We start from the raw sequence: 18979 nt of genomic DNA on the forward strand, positions 1-18979 counted from the left end.
GTCGGAAACCAATTCTGGTTATCGCTTCTCGGCCTTTTGGCTAAGATCAAGTGTTGTATCTGTTCTTATCAGTTTAATATCTGATACGTCCCCTATCTGGGGATCATATATTAAATGGATTTTTAGAACAGGGAGATGGAAAAAGAGCTTGCTCTGTCCACTCCACGCATTGACCTGGTATTGCAGTATCTCCAGGACCGGTGCACCCCTTCTTTAATGCAGTTTCTAAAATCAGAAAGAATTGAATTCAATGCTTTTTGTTCATTTTGCTTGTTTGTCGGATTTTGGGATGGACTCTTTGGCTTTGCTTTTCTTCTCCTCATTGGATTTTTCATGTTAAAAGTTGCAGAAGCCAGATGACAAGCTCATTTTGGTTCAACTTCAGCAACTGTGCATTGCATTGCCATGTAATGTAATGCAATGCTATCTATCTAGCTCTCCCTCTATACTTCCTTTTGGATAAACAGACATATTAGGCAAGCATTTTGGAGCTTTCACCTAAATAACTACAGGTGGTGAGATAAGCTGCACAATATAATTGACCTTTCAGTATATTGTTGCACACACACCATCTATTTAGCAAATGCCCTTGTTATCAACAGCAGCCTTTTAAACTCACCTGAGCTAACAGGTATGTGAGCTGGTTACTCTGCTGTGCTTAAAATTTCTTTTTTGGTTTGCTACAATGCCTTTTCTGAAACGTTGTCTCCCTCTGCTGGAACACTGACTTCTTTCATTTAATGCCTGCAGACTATAAAAGAGAAACCAACCCAAAAAGTTTGGTTGATTAGTCTGTGGCATTCTTTTAAACTGTTGCTTATGGCGGTCTCTGTGAGCTTCTCAGTGACATTCAGCCATCCAGGTATCCCGCCTGCAGTAGACGGATTGTGGCAATGGAACGCTGGCTGCGCGTGTCATAATAGGCTCTGAGCCTTTATATACCTGCGCACAGCAGCAGCCACCTTCAGTCTGCTGCTGGACAGCCAGCAGCAGCAGCAGCAAGAGAGGTAATTAATCAGCAACCCTCCTGCTAAGGGTAGACAGCTGCTCGTTCCACCCCCCCCCCCCGCCTTAATTGGTTCTCCTCCCTTCCAACGGTGTTGAGGCGGGTGGGAACAGCCGGGGGTTGAGGGTACTGTGCTAAAAGAGGTGGAGTTATGCAGATCTAAAACGCGTGGATTGCAGCAGCAGCAAGCCGAAAAGTGCAGGCATGTGAGGGATCTAGAGGTTGACAGCATGTCTTCTTAACGGGAGTCCAGGTGGCCATCTCCACAAATGGACTTTTCAGAATCCTTGGGTGGCACCGTAGTCGGAAACCAATTCTGGTTATCGCTTCTCGGCCTTTTGGCTAAGATCAAGTGTAGTATCTGTTCTTATCAGTTTAATATCTGATACGTCCCCTATCTGGGGACCATATATTAAATGGATTTTTAGAACAGGGAGATGGAAAAAGAGCTTGCTCTGTCCACTCCACGCATTGACCTGGTATTGCAGTATCTCCAGGACCGGTGCACCCCTTCTTTAATGCAGTTTCTAAAATCAGAAAGAATTGAATTCAATGCTTTTTGTTCATTTTGCTTGTTTGTCGGATTTTGGGATGGACTCTTTGGCTTTGCTTTTCTTCTCCTCATTGGATTTTTCATGTTAAAAGTTGCAGAAGCCAGATGACAAGCTCATTTTGGTTCAACTTCAGCAACTGTGCATTGCATTGCCATGTAATGTAATGTAATGCAATGCTATCTATCTAGCTCTCCCTCTATACTTCCTTTTGGATAAACAGACATATTAGGCAAGCATTTTGGAGCTTTCACCTAAATAACTACAGGTGGTGAGATAAGCTGCACAATATAATTGACCTTTCAGTATATTGTTGCACACACACCATCTATTTAGCAAATGCCCTTGTTATCAACAGCAGCCTTTTAAACTCACCTGAGCTAACAGGTATGTGAGCTGGTTACTCTGCTGCGCATAAAATTTCTTTTTTGGTTTGCTACAATGCCTTTTCTGAAACGTTGTCTCCCTCTGCTGGAACACTGACTTCTTTCATTTAATGCCTGCAGACTATAAAAGAGAAACCAACCCAAAAAGTTTGGTTGATTTGTCTGTGGCATTCTTTTAAACTGTTGCTTATGGCGGTCTCTGTGAGCTTCTCAGTGACATTCAGCCATCCAGGTATCCCGCCTGCAGTAGACGGAATGTGGCAATGGAACGCTGGCTGCGCGTGTCATAATAGGCTCTGAGCCTTTATATACCTGCGCACAGCAGCAGCCACCTTCAGTCTGCTGCTGGACAGCCAGCAGCAGCAGCAGCAGGAGAGGTAATTAATCAGCAACCCTCCTGCTAAGGGTAGACAGCTGCTCGTTCCACCCCCCCCCCCCGCCTTAATTGGTTCTCCTCCCTTCCAACGGTGTTGAGGCGGGTGGGAACAGCCGGGGGTTGAGGGTACTGTGCTAAAAGAGGTGGAGTTATGCAGATCTAAAACGCGTGGATTGCAGCAGCAGCAAGACGAAAAGTGCAGGCATGTGAGGGATCTAGAGGTTGACAGCATGTCTTCTTAACGGGAGTCCAGGTGGCCATCTCCACAAATGGACTTTTCAGAATCCTTGGGTGGCACCGTAGTCGGAAACCAATTCTGGTTATCGCTTCTCGGCCTTTTGGCTAAGATCAAGTGTAGTATCTGTTCTTATCAGTTTAATATCTGATACGTCCCCTATCTGGGGACCATATATTAAATGGATTTTTAGAACAGGGAGATGGAAAAAGAGCTTGCTCTGTCCACTCCACGCATTGACCTGGTATTGCAGTATCTCCAGGACCGGTGCACCCCTTCTTTAATGCAGTTTCTAAAATCAGAAAGAATTGAATTCAATGCTTTTTGTTCATTTTGCTTGTTTGTCGGATTTTGGGATGGACTCTTTGGCTTTGCTTTTCTTCTCCTCATTGGATTTTTCATGTTAAAAGTTGCAGAAGCCAGATGACAAGCTCATTTTGGTTCAACTTCAGCAACTGTGCATTGCATTGCCATGTAATGTAATGTAATGCAATGCTATCTATCTAGCTCTCCCTCTATACTTCCTTTTGGATAAACAGACATATTAGGCAAGCATTTTGGAGCTTTCACCTAAATAACTACAGGTGGTGAGATAAGCTGCACAATATAATTGACCTTTCAGTATATTGTTGCACACACACCATCTATTTAGCAAATGCCCTTGTTATCAACAGCAGCCTTTTAAACTCACCTGAGCTAACAGGTATGTGAGCTGGTTACTCTGCTGCGCTTAAAATTTCTTTTTTGGTTTGCTACAATGCCTTTTCTGAAACGTTGTCTCCCTCTGCTGGAACACTGACTTCTTTCATTTAATGCCTGCAGACTATAAAAGAGAAACCAACCCAAAAAGTTTGGTTGATTAGTCTGTGGCATTCTTTTAAACTGTTGCTTATGGCGGTCTCTGTGAGCTTCTCAGTGACATTCAGCCATCCAGGTATCCCGCCTGCAGTAGACGGAATGTGGCAATGGAACGCTGGCTGCGCGTGTCATAATAGGCTCTGAGCCTTTATATACCTGCGCACAGCAGCAGCCACCTTCAGTCTGCTGCTGGACAGCCAGCAGCAGCAGCAGCAGGAGAGGTAATTAATCAGCAACCCTCCTGCTAAGGGTAGACAGCTGCTCGTTCCACCCCCCCCCCGCCTTAATTGGTTCTCCTCCCTTCCAACGGTGTTGAGGCGGGTGGGAACAGCCGGGGGTTGAGGGTACTGTGCTAAAAGAGGTGGAGTTATGCAGATCTAAAACGCGTGGATTGCAGCAGCAGCAAGCCGAAAAGTGCAGGCATGTGAGGGATCTAGAGGTTGACAGCATGTCTTCTTAACGGGAGTCCAGGTGGCCATCTCCACAAATGGACTTTTCAGAATCCTTGGGTGGCACCGTAGTCGGAAACCAATTCTGGTTATCGCTTCTCGGCCTTTTGGCTAAGATCAAGTGTAGTATCTGTTCTTTTAAGAACACAAGAGCTACGATCTACACTTGACGAGAGCGATCGAACTCGGAAGGAGAAGAGCTTCGGAGCCCAGCTGACATCGGAGAAGGAAGGCGGATATCGGTGGGAGGAAGAAGCTCTAAAGAATCCAGAAGAAGACGAAGACTCGGAGAAGAATCGGGCTGTCCTGTGGAATCTTCGAGGAAGAAAATCATCGAGACAAAGACCTTTCGGGGAATTTGTCCAGAACACGACGGGAGAAGAATCTGCATAGCTCCACCCATTCCGGGAAGAGTTCCAGATCCAGCTCCAAGAAGTAACTGCAGGAGGAAAGCCATGGCAAGCGCTGCGAGGAAGGCCGAAAAGAAGAGCCTGGAGCAGGGGACAGCCAGGAGGGCCCAGCCAGGAGCCGATTCTGCCCCCAAGGACTCTGCCTCCACGACTGGCCAGCAGAAGGGACCCCAGAAGCCCCGCCACGAAGCTCCAGCCCTGGAGCCATGGATGCGGCAGACGGTGGCCCTGAAGCTGAAGGAAGTGGATGGGAGGGTGCCGGACATGTCCTCGGACGTGTTCTGCCAGAAGATGCTGCTGGATCGAGGCTTCTCCAGGTCGGACACCCTCAGCATCCAGACCTTCTTGACGGGGATCTTCTTCGTCACCTTCGCCACTGTGAACACCTGCAGGAGGTTCTGGGAAATGGTAAGCGCAAAAGGACCGGATAATTCTTTCTCTGCCTTTACAGGTAGCTGCCCTATCCAGAGGGACGAAAGGAGGATCACGGTCTCCATGCGCAACCCACACACCCCAGGCCAAGACATCTGTACCTTCCTGAGACGCTTCTGTTTGGTTGTGAAGGAACCCTCTCACATCCTGAATGGACTCGGCTTCTGGACAGGTAAGTGGTCAGTGACCGTTAGACTTCACAGGGACCTGGCGTACTCAGACGGACTTCGGCACCTGCCCCCGACATTCTCCCTGGGCAACTCCTACGGCCTCATCTATTACCCGGACATGCCGCGGAACTGCAGGAGATGCGGCAAGAACGGCCACGAGATGAAGGACTGCAAGGAGGATGCCTGCAGGATTTGTCGAGTGACGGGACACAGCTCGAAGGACTGCCCGAAGAAGACGTCCTGCAACCTGTGTGGGCTGGCGGCTCATCTGTACAAGGATTGCCCCAAGCGTGAGAGATCCTGGGCATCGGTGGTTGCGACGACCCCAGCTACGGAGGACAAGGCCCCGACGACCAGGCCTGTGAAGGTCAAGGACGCGACGACCAAGGCCCCAGCGGCCAAGGCCGAGACGACCAAGGCCAAAGCGGTCAAGGAGTCGGTGGCCAAAGCCCCAGCGACGGTCCCAGCAGCTCCGAAGCAGAAGAAAAAGTCAAAGGAGGGTAAGAGTTCTGTCACCCCTCTCTCGATCCCTCCCCCTGCCACCCCCGTCCAATCCCCAATGCTGAGGATTCCACTTCCTCTTCCTCCTTCCCCTACTCCTCAGCAGGTGTCCTTTCCCCTGCCCCGGCAGCCACTCTCCCTCCCCAGACCATGGTAGCGGTGGAATTAACCTTTCCTCCACCCGCCGCTATCTATTCCGAGGAGGATTTTCCCCTTCTTGTCTCCCCAGTTCCAACCCGGGGAAAGAGGAAGGTGGAGGACAGCCCTGCTACTGAATCCTCCAAAAAGAAGATTCTGGATTTCGTAGGCGAAAAGGAGGATACCCTCCCTGAGCCAGAAGAGATGGAGCACATGGTTGAGACCCTGGTGGCCGAGCCAGAAGAGGAGGAACTGGTGGTCGCCGAGATCGAGGCCGCGCTGCTTGACCAGATGGAGGAAGAGGGCCTGCTGGTGATCCCGTCACCAGCAGTCAACACCGACGAGGGACCACCCGACCGGAGTGGTAACTAAGGTGTATGGCCTGCGCTAACTTTTTCTTTTTTCCCTACATGATGGCTAATATTCACTTATTTTCCATTAATGTCAGGAGCATCAAGGACAAGTTTAGACGTCAGACTATTTATGCCTTCCTTACTTCCCAGTTGTGTGATGTTTATATGTTGCAGGAATGTTCCCTTCCCTCCTCTAGGTCCTTCAAACATCTGGCCAGGGAGTGGTCCCACGGTCCATCCTACTGGTCCGGTGGGGGTGACTGCAAGTCTGCGGGGGTCGCAATTCTGATCAGGGGGGGCGCATTCACGCTTGAGTCCGTCCAGGAGCTCATCTGCGGCAGGGCTCTTGTTGTAGATGGCAACTGGGCGGGAGAACCTGTCAGGTTCATCAACGTGTATGCGTCCCCACTGAAGAATGAGCGTTTGGAGCTTTTCCAGACCCTGCGGCTTCAGCTTGCCACCACCAGGACCTTAGTGATGGCCGGGGATTTCAACTGCCCCATCGAGGAGGATGGTCGTAGTTCTGGCACATCTGCCAAGTTGGACATCACGTCCAAGCTGCTCATCGAGATGGTAACCGAGGCTTCTCTTCAGGATGTGGTGGGCTCCATGGGGAGAGGCTCCACGAACTATTCATGGAGCCGACCCGATGGCTCACTCCGCTCCAGGATTGACTTTGTGTTCACCTCTCGGGCAGTCAGGCAGAGTAGGCACTCGATGGTCTCCTGCTTCTTCTCCGACCACAGAGCCATTCACTTACAAGGTGTCCTCGGCGACGGTTTTCCGTCCGGCCCCGGCTCCTGGAAGCTGAATTGTGCTCTGCTGGCTCAGAATGAAGTCGTGGAGGAGCTGAGAGCAGCCTACGCAATGTGGCAGTCCTACAAGGGTAGCTTCCAAACAGTCTCTGATTGGTGGGAATATGTTAAACTTGAGTTTCGCTGTTTCTTTCAGGCCAAGGGTCGACAACAGGCGTGTGAGAAGAGGAGGGACTTCAGAGGGCTGCAGCGCGAGCTGCGGTCGCTGCAGGACCTTCTTCACTGCGGCTGGGACGTGAGGGAGGAGCTGGAGGAGACCAAGAAGAGCCTGAAAAGGCACTTTGAGGAGGAGTCCAAGCGAATCGTCTTCCGTTCCAAAGTGGAGAATCTGGAGAAGGGTGAGAAATGTAACTCATTCTTTTTCAGGAAACTTCATGCCGGTCACACGCCCCTGAACGAGCTGCGAGACGAGAGCGGAAACATGCGACGTGGGAAGGAGGACGTGATGAGGGTCGTCAGCGACTTCTACAGCGAACTCTACTCCCACAAGACTACCGACCCCGACGCTGCTGATAAGTTCCTGTCAGGTATCACTAACCATCTTGATCCTGCAGGCACGGCAGCCTTGGACAAACCTCTGATGGTGGGCGAATTGCTCTCTGCCGCTAAATCCTTTAGGACCGGCAGGACCCCGGGCAGTGATGGTCTTCCAGCGGAGCTCTATGTAGCGCTGGGAGACCTCATCTGTCCGGACCTGTTGGACCTGTACGAGGAGATGGTGGTGGAGGGTAGAATGCCTCCATCTTTGAGGGAAGGAATGGTCACGATCCTGTACAAGCGGAAGGGAGAGAGGTGCGACCTGAGGAATTGGCGTCCCATCACTCTGCTCAACGTGGACTACAAGATCCTGGCCAAGACGATGGCGACACGACTTAAGACGGTCATCGGACGGATCATCCACCCGGACCAGACCTGCGGCATCCCTGGACGTCGCATCGCAGACAGCCTCGCTCTCGTGCGGGACACGGTCGAGTACATCAAGGTCCGCCGCGCACACGCGGCCCTGGTCTCCTTGGATCAGGAGAAGGCCTTCGACCGGGTTTCCCACGAGTTCATGGGCCGAGCTCTGCACCGGTTAGGTTTGGGTAACATGTTTTGTTCGTATGTCCGTCTGATGTATTTTGATATCCACAGCTCGGTGTTGGTGAACGGCTGGAAGACTGACCCCTTCCCTGTCCTCTCTGGGGTCAGACAAGGCTGCCCTCTATCACCTCTTCTTTTTGTTTGTGTTATAGAACTCTTCGCAGAGGCTATCCGGCAGAATGGAGAGATCAGAGGGATCACCGCACCGGGTCCGGGACGACACGAGGTCAAGTGCTCGCTCTACATGGACGACGTCACCGTCTTCTGCGCTGATCGTGGTTCAGTCGACGCCCTCGTCCAGACGTGTGAGAGGTTCGGCCGGGCTTCAGGGGCCAAAGTCAACTGCAGGAAGTCGGAAGCCATGCTCTTCGGGGATTGGCAGCCGGCCTCCTCCGCCCCCTTCCCCTTCAACATTCAACCGGATTTCCTCAAGGTGCTGGGAGTCTGGTTCGGGAAGGAAGGAGCGGCCCTCAAGTCCTGGCAAGAACGCTTGGCCAAGGTGAAGCAACGGATCGGACTCTGGAGCCTCAGACACCTCACTTGTGAGGGTAAGGCACTCGTCCTGCGTAATGAGGTCCTGCCCGTCTTGCAGTACACGGCGCAGGCCTGGCCCCCACACGTCACTGTGTGCAGGGCCATTACCAGGACAGTGTTTCACTTTGTCTGGGGATCCAAGATGGACAGAGTCAGGCGGGCCGTCATGTACAAGGAGCCTCGCAAGGGTGGGAAGGGCGTTCCAGATATCCCCACCCTCCTGCGATCCTCTTTTGTGTGTGATTGTGTCCGCCGGACTTTGCAAGTCAAGAATGGCTCCGCGGGCAGGTCCATGTCTCGCTTCTTCCTGCTTCCTCTTTGGAGGCGACTCGGCTGGGACAAGTGGGACAGCTCCTTCCCCTACAACTGGACGACGCCATGGTTCTACGGAGACGTCGTTCGATTTGTGGGGGAGCATCAACTGGAGGGACTCAAGCCCGACTTGTGGAAGCCCAAAACTATCCACAAGCTAATCAGAGCCAAGGATGACGTGGAGAACATCACAGGACTTCACCAGGACACGCTGGAGACTGTGTGGACAAATGTGTCGTCTGACAGGCTGACCAACGGGCACAAGGACTTGTCGTGGATGGCGATTCAGGGCGGACTGACCGTCCGGTCATTCATGCATGCCCGGAACCTGTGCAAGACCCGGTACTGCCCAAGGTGCCCCTTCGTGGAGGAAACATCTTTGCACACTTTTTGGGACTGCGGATTTGCACAGCGCCTATTGACTGCACTTGAGGACGACCTGAGGAACTCTGTCCCCAGGGCGAGCCTATCGCACCATTCTGTGCTTTACGGACTCTTCCCTGGGGTTCATACCGTCGGAGCCATCCAGGAGGCTTGGCGCCTTATGAACTGCTTCAAGGATGCCGTTTGGGTCGCCAGGAACCGGCTCATCTTGAGGAGGGAGAGGATGTCCATCCAGGATTGCCGCAGGCTGATCCACAGCCTGCTCAGAGACTATTCCATCATGGACGGTCCGGAGGACGAGGATGAGGACTAAACCCCTCCTCCCCCTCTCCCCTTATGTGTCTTGTCTTTCAATAAAGCTTCGGGCCTGTGATTTTCCCCTCCCCATCCCCTTTTTCCCAATCCCCATCGCTTATCACGGTTCGTCGTACTGTATTGATTGACATGCTTTTTCTTTCAGATTGAGTGTTTTGTGTAGCATAGGGGTGTGATGTGTCTAGTTAGTGCGTCGTATCCTCATGCTATGTAAATATGATGTAGAATTCTGTGTGTACTGGGCTGCGGCACTGTACACTGTCTGTTAACTTATTTTTTGTGCTAATAAAAGATATATTCAATCAAAAAAAAAAAAAAAAAAAAAATCTGTTCTTATCAGTTTAATATCTGATACGTCCCCTATCTGGGGACCATATATTAAATGGATTTTTAGAACAGGGAGATGGAAAAAGAGCTTGCTCTGTCCACTCCACGCATTGACCTGGTATTGCAGTATCTCCAGGACCGGTGCACCCCTTCTTTAATGCAGTTTCTAAAATCAGAAAGAATTGAATTCAATGCTTTTTGTTCATTTTGCTTGTTTGTCGGATTTTGGGATGGACTCTTTGGCTTTGCTTTTCTTCTCCTCATTGGATTTTTCATGTTAAAAGTTGCAGAAGCCAGATGACAAGCTCATTTTGGTTCAACTTCAGCAACTGTGCATTGCATTGCCATGTAATGTAATGTAATGCAATGCTATCTATCTAGCTCTCCCTCTATACTTCCTTTTGGATAAACAGACATATTAGGCAAGCATTTTGGAGCTTTCACCTAAATAACTACAGGTGGTGAGATAAGCTGCACAATATAATTGACCTTTCAGTATATTGTTGCACACACACCATCTATTTAGCAAATGCCCTTGTTATCAACAGCAGCCTTTTAAACTCACCTGAGCTAACAGGTATGTGAGCTGGTTACTCTGCTGCGCTTAAAATTTCTTTTTTGGTTTGCTACAATGCCTTTTCTGAAACGTTGTCTCCCTCTGCTGGAACACTGACTTCTTTCATTTAATGCCTGCAGACTATAAAAGAGAAACCAACCCAAAAAGTTTGGTTGATTAGTCTGTGGCATTCTTTTAAACTGTTGCTTATGGCGGTCTCTGTGAGCTTCTCAGTGACATTCAGCCATCCAGGTATCCCGCCTGCAGTAGACGGAATGTGGCAATGGAACGCTGGCTGCGCGTGTCATAATAGGCTCTGAGCCTTTATATACCTGCGCACAGCAGCAGCCACCTTCAGTCTGCTGCTGGACAGCCAGCAGCAGCAGCAGCAGGAGAGGTAATTAATCAGCAACCCTCCTGCTAAGGGTAGACAGCTGCTCGTTCCACCCCCCCCCCGCCTTAATTGGTTCTCCTCCCTTCCAACGGTGTTGAGGCGGGTGGGAACAGCCGGGGGTTGAGGGTACTGTGCTAAAAGAGGTGGAGTTATGCAGATCTAAAACGCGTGGATTGCAGCAGCAGCAAGCCGAAAAGTGCAGGCATGTGAGGGATCTAGAGGTTGACAGCATGTCTTCTTAACGGGAGTCCAGGTGGCCATCTCCACAAATGGACTTTTCAGAATCCTTGGGTGGCACCGTAGTCGGAAACCAATTCTGGTTATCGCTTCTCGGCCTTTTGGCTAAGATCAAGTGTAGTATCTGTTCTTATCAGTTTAATATCTGATACGTCCCCTATCTGGGGACCATATATTAAATGGATTTTTAGAACAGGGAGATGGAAAAAGAGCTTGCTCTGTCCACTCCACGCATTGACCTGGTATTGCAGTATCTCCAGGACCGGTGCACCCCTTCTTTAATGCAGTTTCTAAAATCAGAAAGAATTGAATTCAATGCTTTTTGTTCATTTTGCTTGTTTGTCGGATTTTGGGATGGACTCTTTGGCTTTGCTTTTCTTCTCCTCATTGGATTTTTCATGTTAAAAGTTGCAGAAGCCAGATGACAAGCTCATTTTGGTTCAACTTCAGCAACTGTGCATTGCATTGCCATGTAATGTAATGTAATGCAATGCTATCTATCTAGCTCTCCCTCTATACTTCCTTTTGGATAAACAGACATATTAGGCAAGCATTTTGGAGCTTTCACCTAAATAACTACAGGTGGTGAGATAAGCTGCACAATATAATTGACCTTTCAGTATATTGTTGCACACACACCATCTATTTAGCAAATGCCCTTGTTATCAACAGCAGCCTTTTAAACTCACCTGAGCTAACAGGTATGTGAGCTGGTTACTCTGCTGCGCTTAAAATTTCTTTTTTGGTTTGCTACAATGCCTTTTCTGAAACGTTGTCTCCCTCTGCTGGAACACTGACTTCTTTCATTTAATGCCTGCAGACTATAAAAGAGAAACCAACCCAAAAAGTTTGGTTGATTAGTCTGTGGCATTCTTTTAAACTGTTGCTTATGGCGGTCTCTGTGAGCTTCTCAGTGACATTCAGCCATCCAGGTATCCCGCCTGCAGTAGACGGAATGTGGCAATGGAACGCTGGCTGCGCGTGTCATAATAGGCTCTGAGCCTTTATATACCTGCGCACAGCAGCAGCCACCTTCAGTCTGCTGCTGGACAGCCAGCAGCAGCAGCAGCAGGAGAGGTAATTAATCAGCAACCCTCCTGCTAAGGGTAGACAGCTGCTCGTTCCCCCCCCCCCCACCTTAATTGGTTCTCCTCCCTTACAACGGTGTTGAGGCGGGTGGGAACAGCCGGGGGTTGAGGGTACTGTGCTAAAAGAGGTGGAGTTATGCAGATCTAAAACGCGTGGATTGCAGCAGCAGCAAGCCGAAAAGTGCAGGCATGTGAGGGATCTAGAGGTTGACAGCATGTCTTCTTAACGGGAGTCCAGGTGGCCATCTCCACAAATGGACTTTTCAGAATCCTTGGGTGGCACCGTAGTCGGAAACCAATTCTGGTTATCGCTTCTCGGCCTTTTGGCTAAGATCAAGTGTAGTATCTGTTCTTATCAGTTTAATATCTGATACGTCCCCTATCTGGGGACCATATATTAAATGGATTTTTAGAACAGGGAGATGGAAAAAGAGCTTGCTCTGTCCACTCCATGCATTGACCTGGTATTGCAGTATCTCCAGGACCGGTGCACCCCTTCTTTAATGCAGTTTCTAAAATCAGAAAGAATTGAATTCAATGCTTTTTGTTCATTTTGCTTGTTTGTCGGATTTTGGGATGGACTCTTTGGCTTTGCTTTTCTTCTCCTCATTGGATTTTTCATGTTAAAAGTTGCAGAAGCCAGATGACAAGCTCATTTTGGTTCAACTTCAGCAACTGTGCATTGCCTTGCCATGTAATGTAATGTAATGCAATGCTATCTATCTAGCTCTCCCTCTATACTTCCTTTTGGATAAACAGACATATTAGGCAAGCATTTTGGAGCTTTCACCTAAATAACTACAGGTGGTGAGATAAGCTGCACAATATAATTGACCTTTCAGTATATTGTTGCACACACACCATCTATTTAGCAAATGCCCTTGTTATCAACAGCAGCCTTTTAAACTCACCTGAGCTAACAGGTATGTGAGCTGGTTACTCTGCTGCGCTTAAAATTTCTTTTTTGGTTTGCTACAATGCCTTTTCTGAAACGTTGTCTCCCTCTGCTGGAACACTGACTTCTTTCATTTAATGCCTGCAGACTATAAAAGAGAAACCAACCCAAAAAGTTTGGTTGATTAGTCTGTGGCATTCTTTTAAACTGTTGCTTATGGCGGTCTCTGTGAGCTTCTCAGTGACATTCAGCCATCCAGGTATCCCGCCTGCAGTAGACGGAATGTGGCAATGGAACGCTGGCTGCGCGTGTCATAATAGGCTCTGAGCCTTTATATACCTGCGCACAGCAGCAGCCACCTTCAGTCTGCTGCTGGACAGCCAGCAGCAGCAGCAGCAGGAGAGGTAATTAATCAGCAACCCTCCTGCTAAGGGTAGACAGCTGCTCGTTCCACCCCCCCCCCCGCCTTAATTGGTTCTCCTCCCTTCCAACGGTGTTGAGGCGGGTGGGAACAGCCGGGGGTTGAGGGTACTGTGCTAAAAGAGGTGGAGTTATGCAGATCTAAAACGCGTGGATTGCAGCAGCAGCAAGCCGAAAAGTGCAGGCATGTGAGGGATCTAGAGGTTGACAGCATGTCTTCTTAACGGGAGTCCAGGTGGCCATCTCCACAAATGGACTTTTCAGAATCCTTGGGTGGTACCGTAGTCGGAAACCAATTCTGGTTATCGCTTCTCGGCCTTTTGACTAAGATCAAGTGTAGTATCTGTTCTTATCAGTTTAATATCTGATACGTCCCCTATCTGGGGACCATATATTAAATGGATTTTTAGAACAGGGAGATGGAAAAAGAGCTTGCTCTGTCCACTCCACGCATTGACCTGGTATTGCAGTATCTCCAGGACCGGTGCACCCCTTCTTTAATGCAGTTTCTAAAATCAGAAAGAATTGAATTCAATGCTTTTTGTTCATTTTGCTTGTTTGTCGGATTTTGGGATGGACTCTTTGGCTTTGCTTTTCTTCTCCTCATTGGATTTTTCATGTTAAAAGTTGCAGAAGCCAGATGACAAGCTCATTTTGGTTCAACTTCAGCAACTGTGCATTGCATTGCCATGTAATGTAATGTAATGCAATGCTATCTATCTAGCTCTCCCTCTATACTTCCTTTTGGATAAACAGACATATTAGGCAAGCATTTTGGAGCTTTCACCTAAATAACTACACGTGGTGAGATAAGCTGCACAATATAATTGACCTTTCAGTATATTGTTGCACACACACCATCTATTTAGCAAATGCCCTTGTTATCAACAGCAGCCTTTTAAACTCACCTGAGCTAACAGGTATGTGAGCTGGTTACTCTGCTGCGCTTAAAATTTCTTTTTTGGTTTGCTACAATGCCTTTTCTGAAACGTTGTCTCCCTCTGCTGGAACACTGACTTCTTTCATTTAATGCCTGCAGACTATAAAAGAGAAACCAACCCAAAAAGTTTGGTTGATTAGTCTGTGGCATTCTTTTAAACTGTTGCTTATGGCGGTCTCTGTGAGCTTCTCAGTGACATTCAGCCATCCAGGTATCCTGCCTGCAGTAGACGGAATGTGGCAATGGAACGCTGGCTGCGCGTGTCATAATAGGCTCTGAGCCTTTATATACCTGCGCACAGCAGCAGCCACCTTCAGTCTGCTGCTGGACAGCCAGCAGCAGCAGCAGCAGGAGAGGTAATTAATCGGCAACCCTCCTGCTAAGGGTAGACAGCTGCTCGTTCCACCCCCCCCCCCCCCCGCCTTAATTGGTTCTCCTCCCTTCCAACGGTGTTGAGGCGGGTGGGAACAGCCGGGGGTTGAGGGTACTGTGCTAAAAGAGGTGGAGTTATGCAGATCTAAAATGCGTGGATTGCAGCAGCAGCAAGCCGAAAAGTGCAGGCATGTGAGGGATCTAGAGGTTGACAGCATGTCTTCTTAACGGGAGTCCAGGTGGCCATCTCCACAAATGGACTTTTCAGAATCCTTGGGTGGCACCGTAGTCGGAAACCAATTCTGGTTATCGCTTCTCGGCCTTTTGGCTAAGATCAAGTGTAGTATCTGTTCTTATCAGTTTAATATCTGATACGTCCCCTATCTGGGGACCATATATTAAATGGATTTTTAGAACAGGGAGATGGAAAAAGAGCTTGCTCTGTCCACTCCACGCATTGACCTGGTATTGCAGTATCTCCAGGACCGATGCACCCCTTCTTTAATGCAGTTTCTAAAATCAGAAAGAATTGAATTCAATGCTTTTTGTTCATTTTGCTTGTTTGTCGGATTTTGGGATGGACTCTTTGGCTTTGCTTTTCTTCTCCTCATTGGATTTTTCATGTTAAAAGTTGCAGAAGCCAGATGACAAGCTCATTTTGGTTCAACTTCAGCAACTGTGCATTGCATTGCCATGTAATGTAATGTAATGCAATGCTATCTATCTAGCTCTCCCTCTATACTTCCTTTTGGATAAACAGACATATTAGGCAAGCATTTTGGAGCTTTCACCTAAATAACTACAGGTGGTGAGATAAGCTGCACAATATAATTGACCTTTCAGTATATTGTTGCACACACACCATCTATTTAGCAAATGCCCTTGTTATCAACAGCAGCCTTTTAAACTCACCTGAGCTAACAGGTATGTGAGCTGGTTACTCTGCTGCGCTTAAAATTTCTTTTTTGGTTTGCTACAATGCCTTTTCTGAAACGTTGTCTCCCTCTGCTGGAACACTGACTTCTTTCATTTAATGCCTGCAGACTATAAAAGAGAAACCAACCCAAAAAGTTTGGTTGATTAGTCTGTGGCATTCTTTTAAACTGTTGCTTATGGCGGTCTCTGTGAGCTTCTCAGTGACATTCAGCCATCCAGGTATCCTGCCTGCAGTAGACGGAATGTGGCAATGGAACGCTGGCTGCGCGTGTCATAATAGGCTCTGAGCCTTTATATACCTGCGCACAGCAGCAGCCACCTTCAGTCTGCTGCTGGACAGCCAGCAGCAGCAGCAGCAGGAGAGGTAATTAATCAGCAACCCTCCTGCTAAGGGTAGACAGCTGCTCGTTCCACCCCCCCCCCCCCCCCGCCTTAATTGGTTCTCCTCCCTTCCAACGGTGTTGAGGCGGGTGGGAACAGCCGGGGGTTGAGGGTACTGTGCTAAAAGAGGTGGAGTTATGCAGATCTAAAATGCGTGGATTGCAGCAGCAGCAAGCCGAAAAGTGCAGGCATGTGAGGGATCTAGAGGTTGACAGCATGTCTTCTTAACGGGAGTCCAGGTGGCCATCTCCACAAATGGACTTTTCAGAATCCTTGGGTGGCACCGTAGTCGGAAACCAATTCTGGTTATCGCTTCTCGGCCTTTTGGCTAAGATCAAGTGTAGTATCTGTTCTTATCAGTTTAATATCTGATACGTCCCCTATCTGGGGACCATATATTAAATGGATTTTTAGAACAGGGAGATGGAAAAAGAGCTTGCTCTGTCCACTCCACGCATTGACCTGGTATTGCAGTATCTCCAGGACCGATGCACCCCTTCTTTAATGCAGTTTCTAAAATCAGAAAGAATTGAATTCAATGCTTTTTGTTCATTTTGCTTGTTTGTCGGATTTTGGGATGGACTCTTTGGCTTTGCTTTTCTTCTCCTCATTGGATTTTTCATGTTAAAAGTTGCAGAAGCCAGATGACAAGCTCATTTTGGTTCAACTTCAGCAACTGTGCATTGCATTGCCATGTAATGTAATGTAATGCAATGCTATCTATCTAGCTCTCCCTCTATACTTCCTTTTGGATAAACAGACATATTAGGCAAGCATTTTGGAGCTTTCACCTAAATAACTACAGGTGGTGAGATAAGCTGCACAATATAATTGACCTTTCAGTATATTGTTGCACACACACCATCTATTTAGCAAATGCCCTTGTTATCAACAGCAGCCTTTTAAACTCACCTGAGCTAACAGGTATGTGAGCTGGTTACTCTGCTGCGCTTAAAATTTCTTTTTTGGTTTGCTACAATGCCTTTTCTGAAACGTTGTCTCCCTCTGCTGGAACACTGACTTCTTTCATTTAATGCCTGCAGACTATAAAAGAGAAACCAACCCAAAAAGTTTGGTTGATTAGTCTGTGGCATTCTTTTAAACTGTTGCTTATGGCGGTCTCTGTGAGCTTTTCAGTGACATTCAGCCATCCAGGTATCCCGCCTGCAGTAGACGGAATGTGGCAATGGAACGCTGGCTGCGCGTGTCATAATAGGCTCTGAGCCTTTATATACCTGCGCACAGCAGCAGCCACCTTCAGTCTGCTGCTGGACAGCCAGCAGCAGCAGCAGGAGAGGTAATTAATCAGCAACCCTCCTGCTAAGGGTAGACAGCTGCTCGTTCCACCCCCCCCCCGCCTTAATTGGTTCTCCTCCCTTCCAACGGTGTTGAGGCGGGTGGGAACAGCCGGGGGTTGAGGGTACTGTGCTAAAAGAGGTGGAGTTATGCAGATCTAAAACGCGTGGATTGCAGCAGCAGCAAGCCGAAAAGTGCAGGCATGTGAGGGATCTAGAGGTTGACAGCATGTCTTCTTAACGGGAGTCCAGGTGGCCATCTCCACAAATGGACTTTTCAGAATCCTTGGGTGGCACCGTAGTCGGAAACCAATTCTGGTTATCGCTTCTCGGCCTTTTGGCTAAGATCAAGTGTAGTATCTGTTCTTATCAGTTTAATATCTGATACGTCCCCTATCTGGGGACCATATATTAAATGGATTTTTAGAACAGGGAGATGGAAAAAGAGCTTGCTCTGTCCACTCCACGCATTGACCTGGTATTGCAGTATCTCCATTACCGGTGCACCCCTTCTTTAATGCAGTTTCTAAAATCAGAAAGAATTGAATTCAAAGCTTTTTGTTCATTTTGCTTGTTTGTCGGATTTTGGGATGGACTCTTTGGCTTTGCTTTTCTTCTCCTCATTGGATTTTTCATGTTAAAAGTTGCAGAAGCCAGATGACAAGCTCATTTTGGTTCAACTTCAGCAACTGTGCATTGCATTGCCATGTAATGTAATGTAATGCAATGCTATCTATCTAGCTCTCCCTCTATACTTCCTTTTGGATAAACAGGCATATTAGGCAAGCATTTTGGAGCTTTCACCTAAATAACTACAGGTGGTGAGATAAGCTGCACAATATAATTGACCTTTCAGTATATTGTTGCACACACACCATCTATTTAGCAAATGCCCTTGTTATCAACAGCAGCCTTTTAAACTCACCTGAGCTAACAGGTATGTGAGCTGGTTACTCTGCTGCGCTTAAAATTTCTTTTTTGGTTTGCTACAATGCCTTTTCTGAAACGTTGTCTCCCTCTGCTGGAACACTGACTTCTTTCATTTAATGCCTGCAGACTATAAAAGAGAAACCAACCCAAAAAGTTTGGTTGATTAGTCTGTGGCATTCTTTTAAACTGTTGCTTATGGCGGTCTCTGTGAGCTTCTCAGTGACATTCAGCCATCCAGGTATCCCGCCTGCAGTAGACGGAATGTGGCAATGGAACGCTGGCTGCGCGTGTCATAATTGGCTCTGAGCCTTTATATACCTGCCCACAGCAGCAGCCACCTTCAGTCTGCTGCTGGACAGCCAGCAGCAGCAGCAGCAGGAGAGGTAATTAATCAGCAACCCTCCTGCTAAGGGTAGACAGCTGCTCGTTCCACCCCCCCCCCCGCCTTAATTGGTTCTCCTCCCTTCCAACGGTGTTGAGGCGGGTGGGAACAGCCAGGGGTTGAGGGTACTGTGCTAAAAGAGGTGGAGTTATGCAGATCTAAAACGCGTGGATTGCAGCAGCAGCAAGCCGAAAAGTGCAGGCATGTGAGGGATCTAGAGGTTGACAGCATGTCTTCTTAACGGGAGTCCAGGTGGCCATCTCCACAAATGGACTTTTCAGAATCCTTGGGTGGCACCGTAGTCGGAAACCAATTCTGGTTATCGCTTCTCGGCCTTTTGGCTAAGATCAAGTGTAGTATCTGTTCTTATCAGTTTAATATCTGATACGTCCCCTATATGGGGACCATATATTAAATGGATTTTTAGAACAGGGAGATGGAAAAAGAGCTTGCTCTGTCCACTCCACGCATTGACCTGGTATTGCAGTATCTCCAGGACCGGTGCACCCCTTCTTTAA

At 48.3% G+C, this 18979-nt stretch overlaps 10 non-coding genes and 2 pseudogenes across 10 annotated transcripts; all 12 read left to right on the plus strand.

Moving 5' to 3' along the window:
* The first annotated feature begins 20 nt into the window (after positions 1-20).
* On the plus strand, positions 21-211 carry LOC141216646 (U2 spliceosomal RNA). The gene has a single exon (XR_012285670.1). It is a non-coding gene; the product is annotated as a U2 spliceosomal RNA (small nuclear RNA).
* A 1117-nt stretch (positions 212-1328) lies between these two features.
* LOC141216045 (U2 spliceosomal RNA) lies at positions 1329-1519 on the plus strand. Its single transcript, XR_012285090.1, has one exon. It is a non-coding gene; the product is annotated as a U2 spliceosomal RNA (small nuclear RNA).
* Positions 1520-2641: 1122 nt separating this feature from the next.
* LOC141216046 (U2 spliceosomal RNA) lies at positions 2642-2832 on the plus strand. Its single transcript, XR_012285091.1, has one exon. It is a non-coding gene; the product is annotated as a U2 spliceosomal RNA (small nuclear RNA).
* A 1120-nt stretch (positions 2833-3952) lies between these two features.
* On the plus strand, positions 3953-4030 carry LOC141216897 (U2 spliceosomal RNA; annotated as a pseudogene).
* Positions 4031-9578: 5548 nt separating this feature from the next.
* On the plus strand, positions 9579-9787 carry LOC141216792 (U2 spliceosomal RNA; annotated as a pseudogene).
* Positions 9788-10907: 1120 nt separating this feature from the next.
* LOC141216047 (U2 spliceosomal RNA) lies at positions 10908-11098 on the plus strand. Its single transcript, XR_012285092.1, has one exon. It is a non-coding gene; the product is annotated as a U2 spliceosomal RNA (small nuclear RNA).
* Positions 11099-12217: 1119 nt separating this feature from the next.
* LOC141216317 (U2 spliceosomal RNA) lies at positions 12218-12408 on the plus strand. Its single transcript, XR_012285355.1, has one exon. It is a non-coding gene; the product is annotated as a U2 spliceosomal RNA (small nuclear RNA).
* Positions 12409-13529: 1121 nt separating this feature from the next.
* LOC141216656 (U2 spliceosomal RNA) lies at positions 13530-13720 on the plus strand. Its single transcript, XR_012285680.1, has one exon. It is a non-coding gene; the product is annotated as a U2 spliceosomal RNA (small nuclear RNA).
* A 1125-nt stretch (positions 13721-14845) lies between these two features.
* Positions 14846-15036, plus strand: LOC141216296 (U2 spliceosomal RNA). The gene has a single exon (XR_012285334.1). It is a non-coding gene; the product is annotated as a U2 spliceosomal RNA (small nuclear RNA).
* Positions 15037-16162: 1126 nt separating this feature from the next.
* LOC141216297 (U2 spliceosomal RNA) lies at positions 16163-16353 on the plus strand. The gene has a single exon (XR_012285335.1). It is a non-coding gene; the product is annotated as a U2 spliceosomal RNA (small nuclear RNA).
* A 1117-nt stretch (positions 16354-17470) lies between these two features.
* On the plus strand, positions 17471-17661 carry LOC141216666 (U2 spliceosomal RNA). The gene has a single exon (XR_012285690.1). It is a non-coding gene; the product is annotated as a U2 spliceosomal RNA (small nuclear RNA).
* A 1121-nt stretch (positions 17662-18782) lies between these two features.
* Positions 18783-18973, plus strand: LOC141216299 (U2 spliceosomal RNA). The gene has a single exon (XR_012285337.1). It is a non-coding gene; the product is annotated as a U2 spliceosomal RNA (small nuclear RNA).
* Positions 18974-18979: the final 6 nt, after the last annotated feature.

Source organism: Phyllobates terribilis, unplaced genomic scaffold (genome assembly GCF_046119375.1).
Source record: "Phyllobates terribilis strain yellow unplaced genomic scaffold, ASM4611937v1 Scaffold_236__1_contigs__length_3049075, whole genome shotgun sequence".
Taxonomy (NCBI): Eukaryota; Metazoa; Chordata; class Amphibia; order Anura; family Dendrobatidae; genus Phyllobates; species Phyllobates terribilis.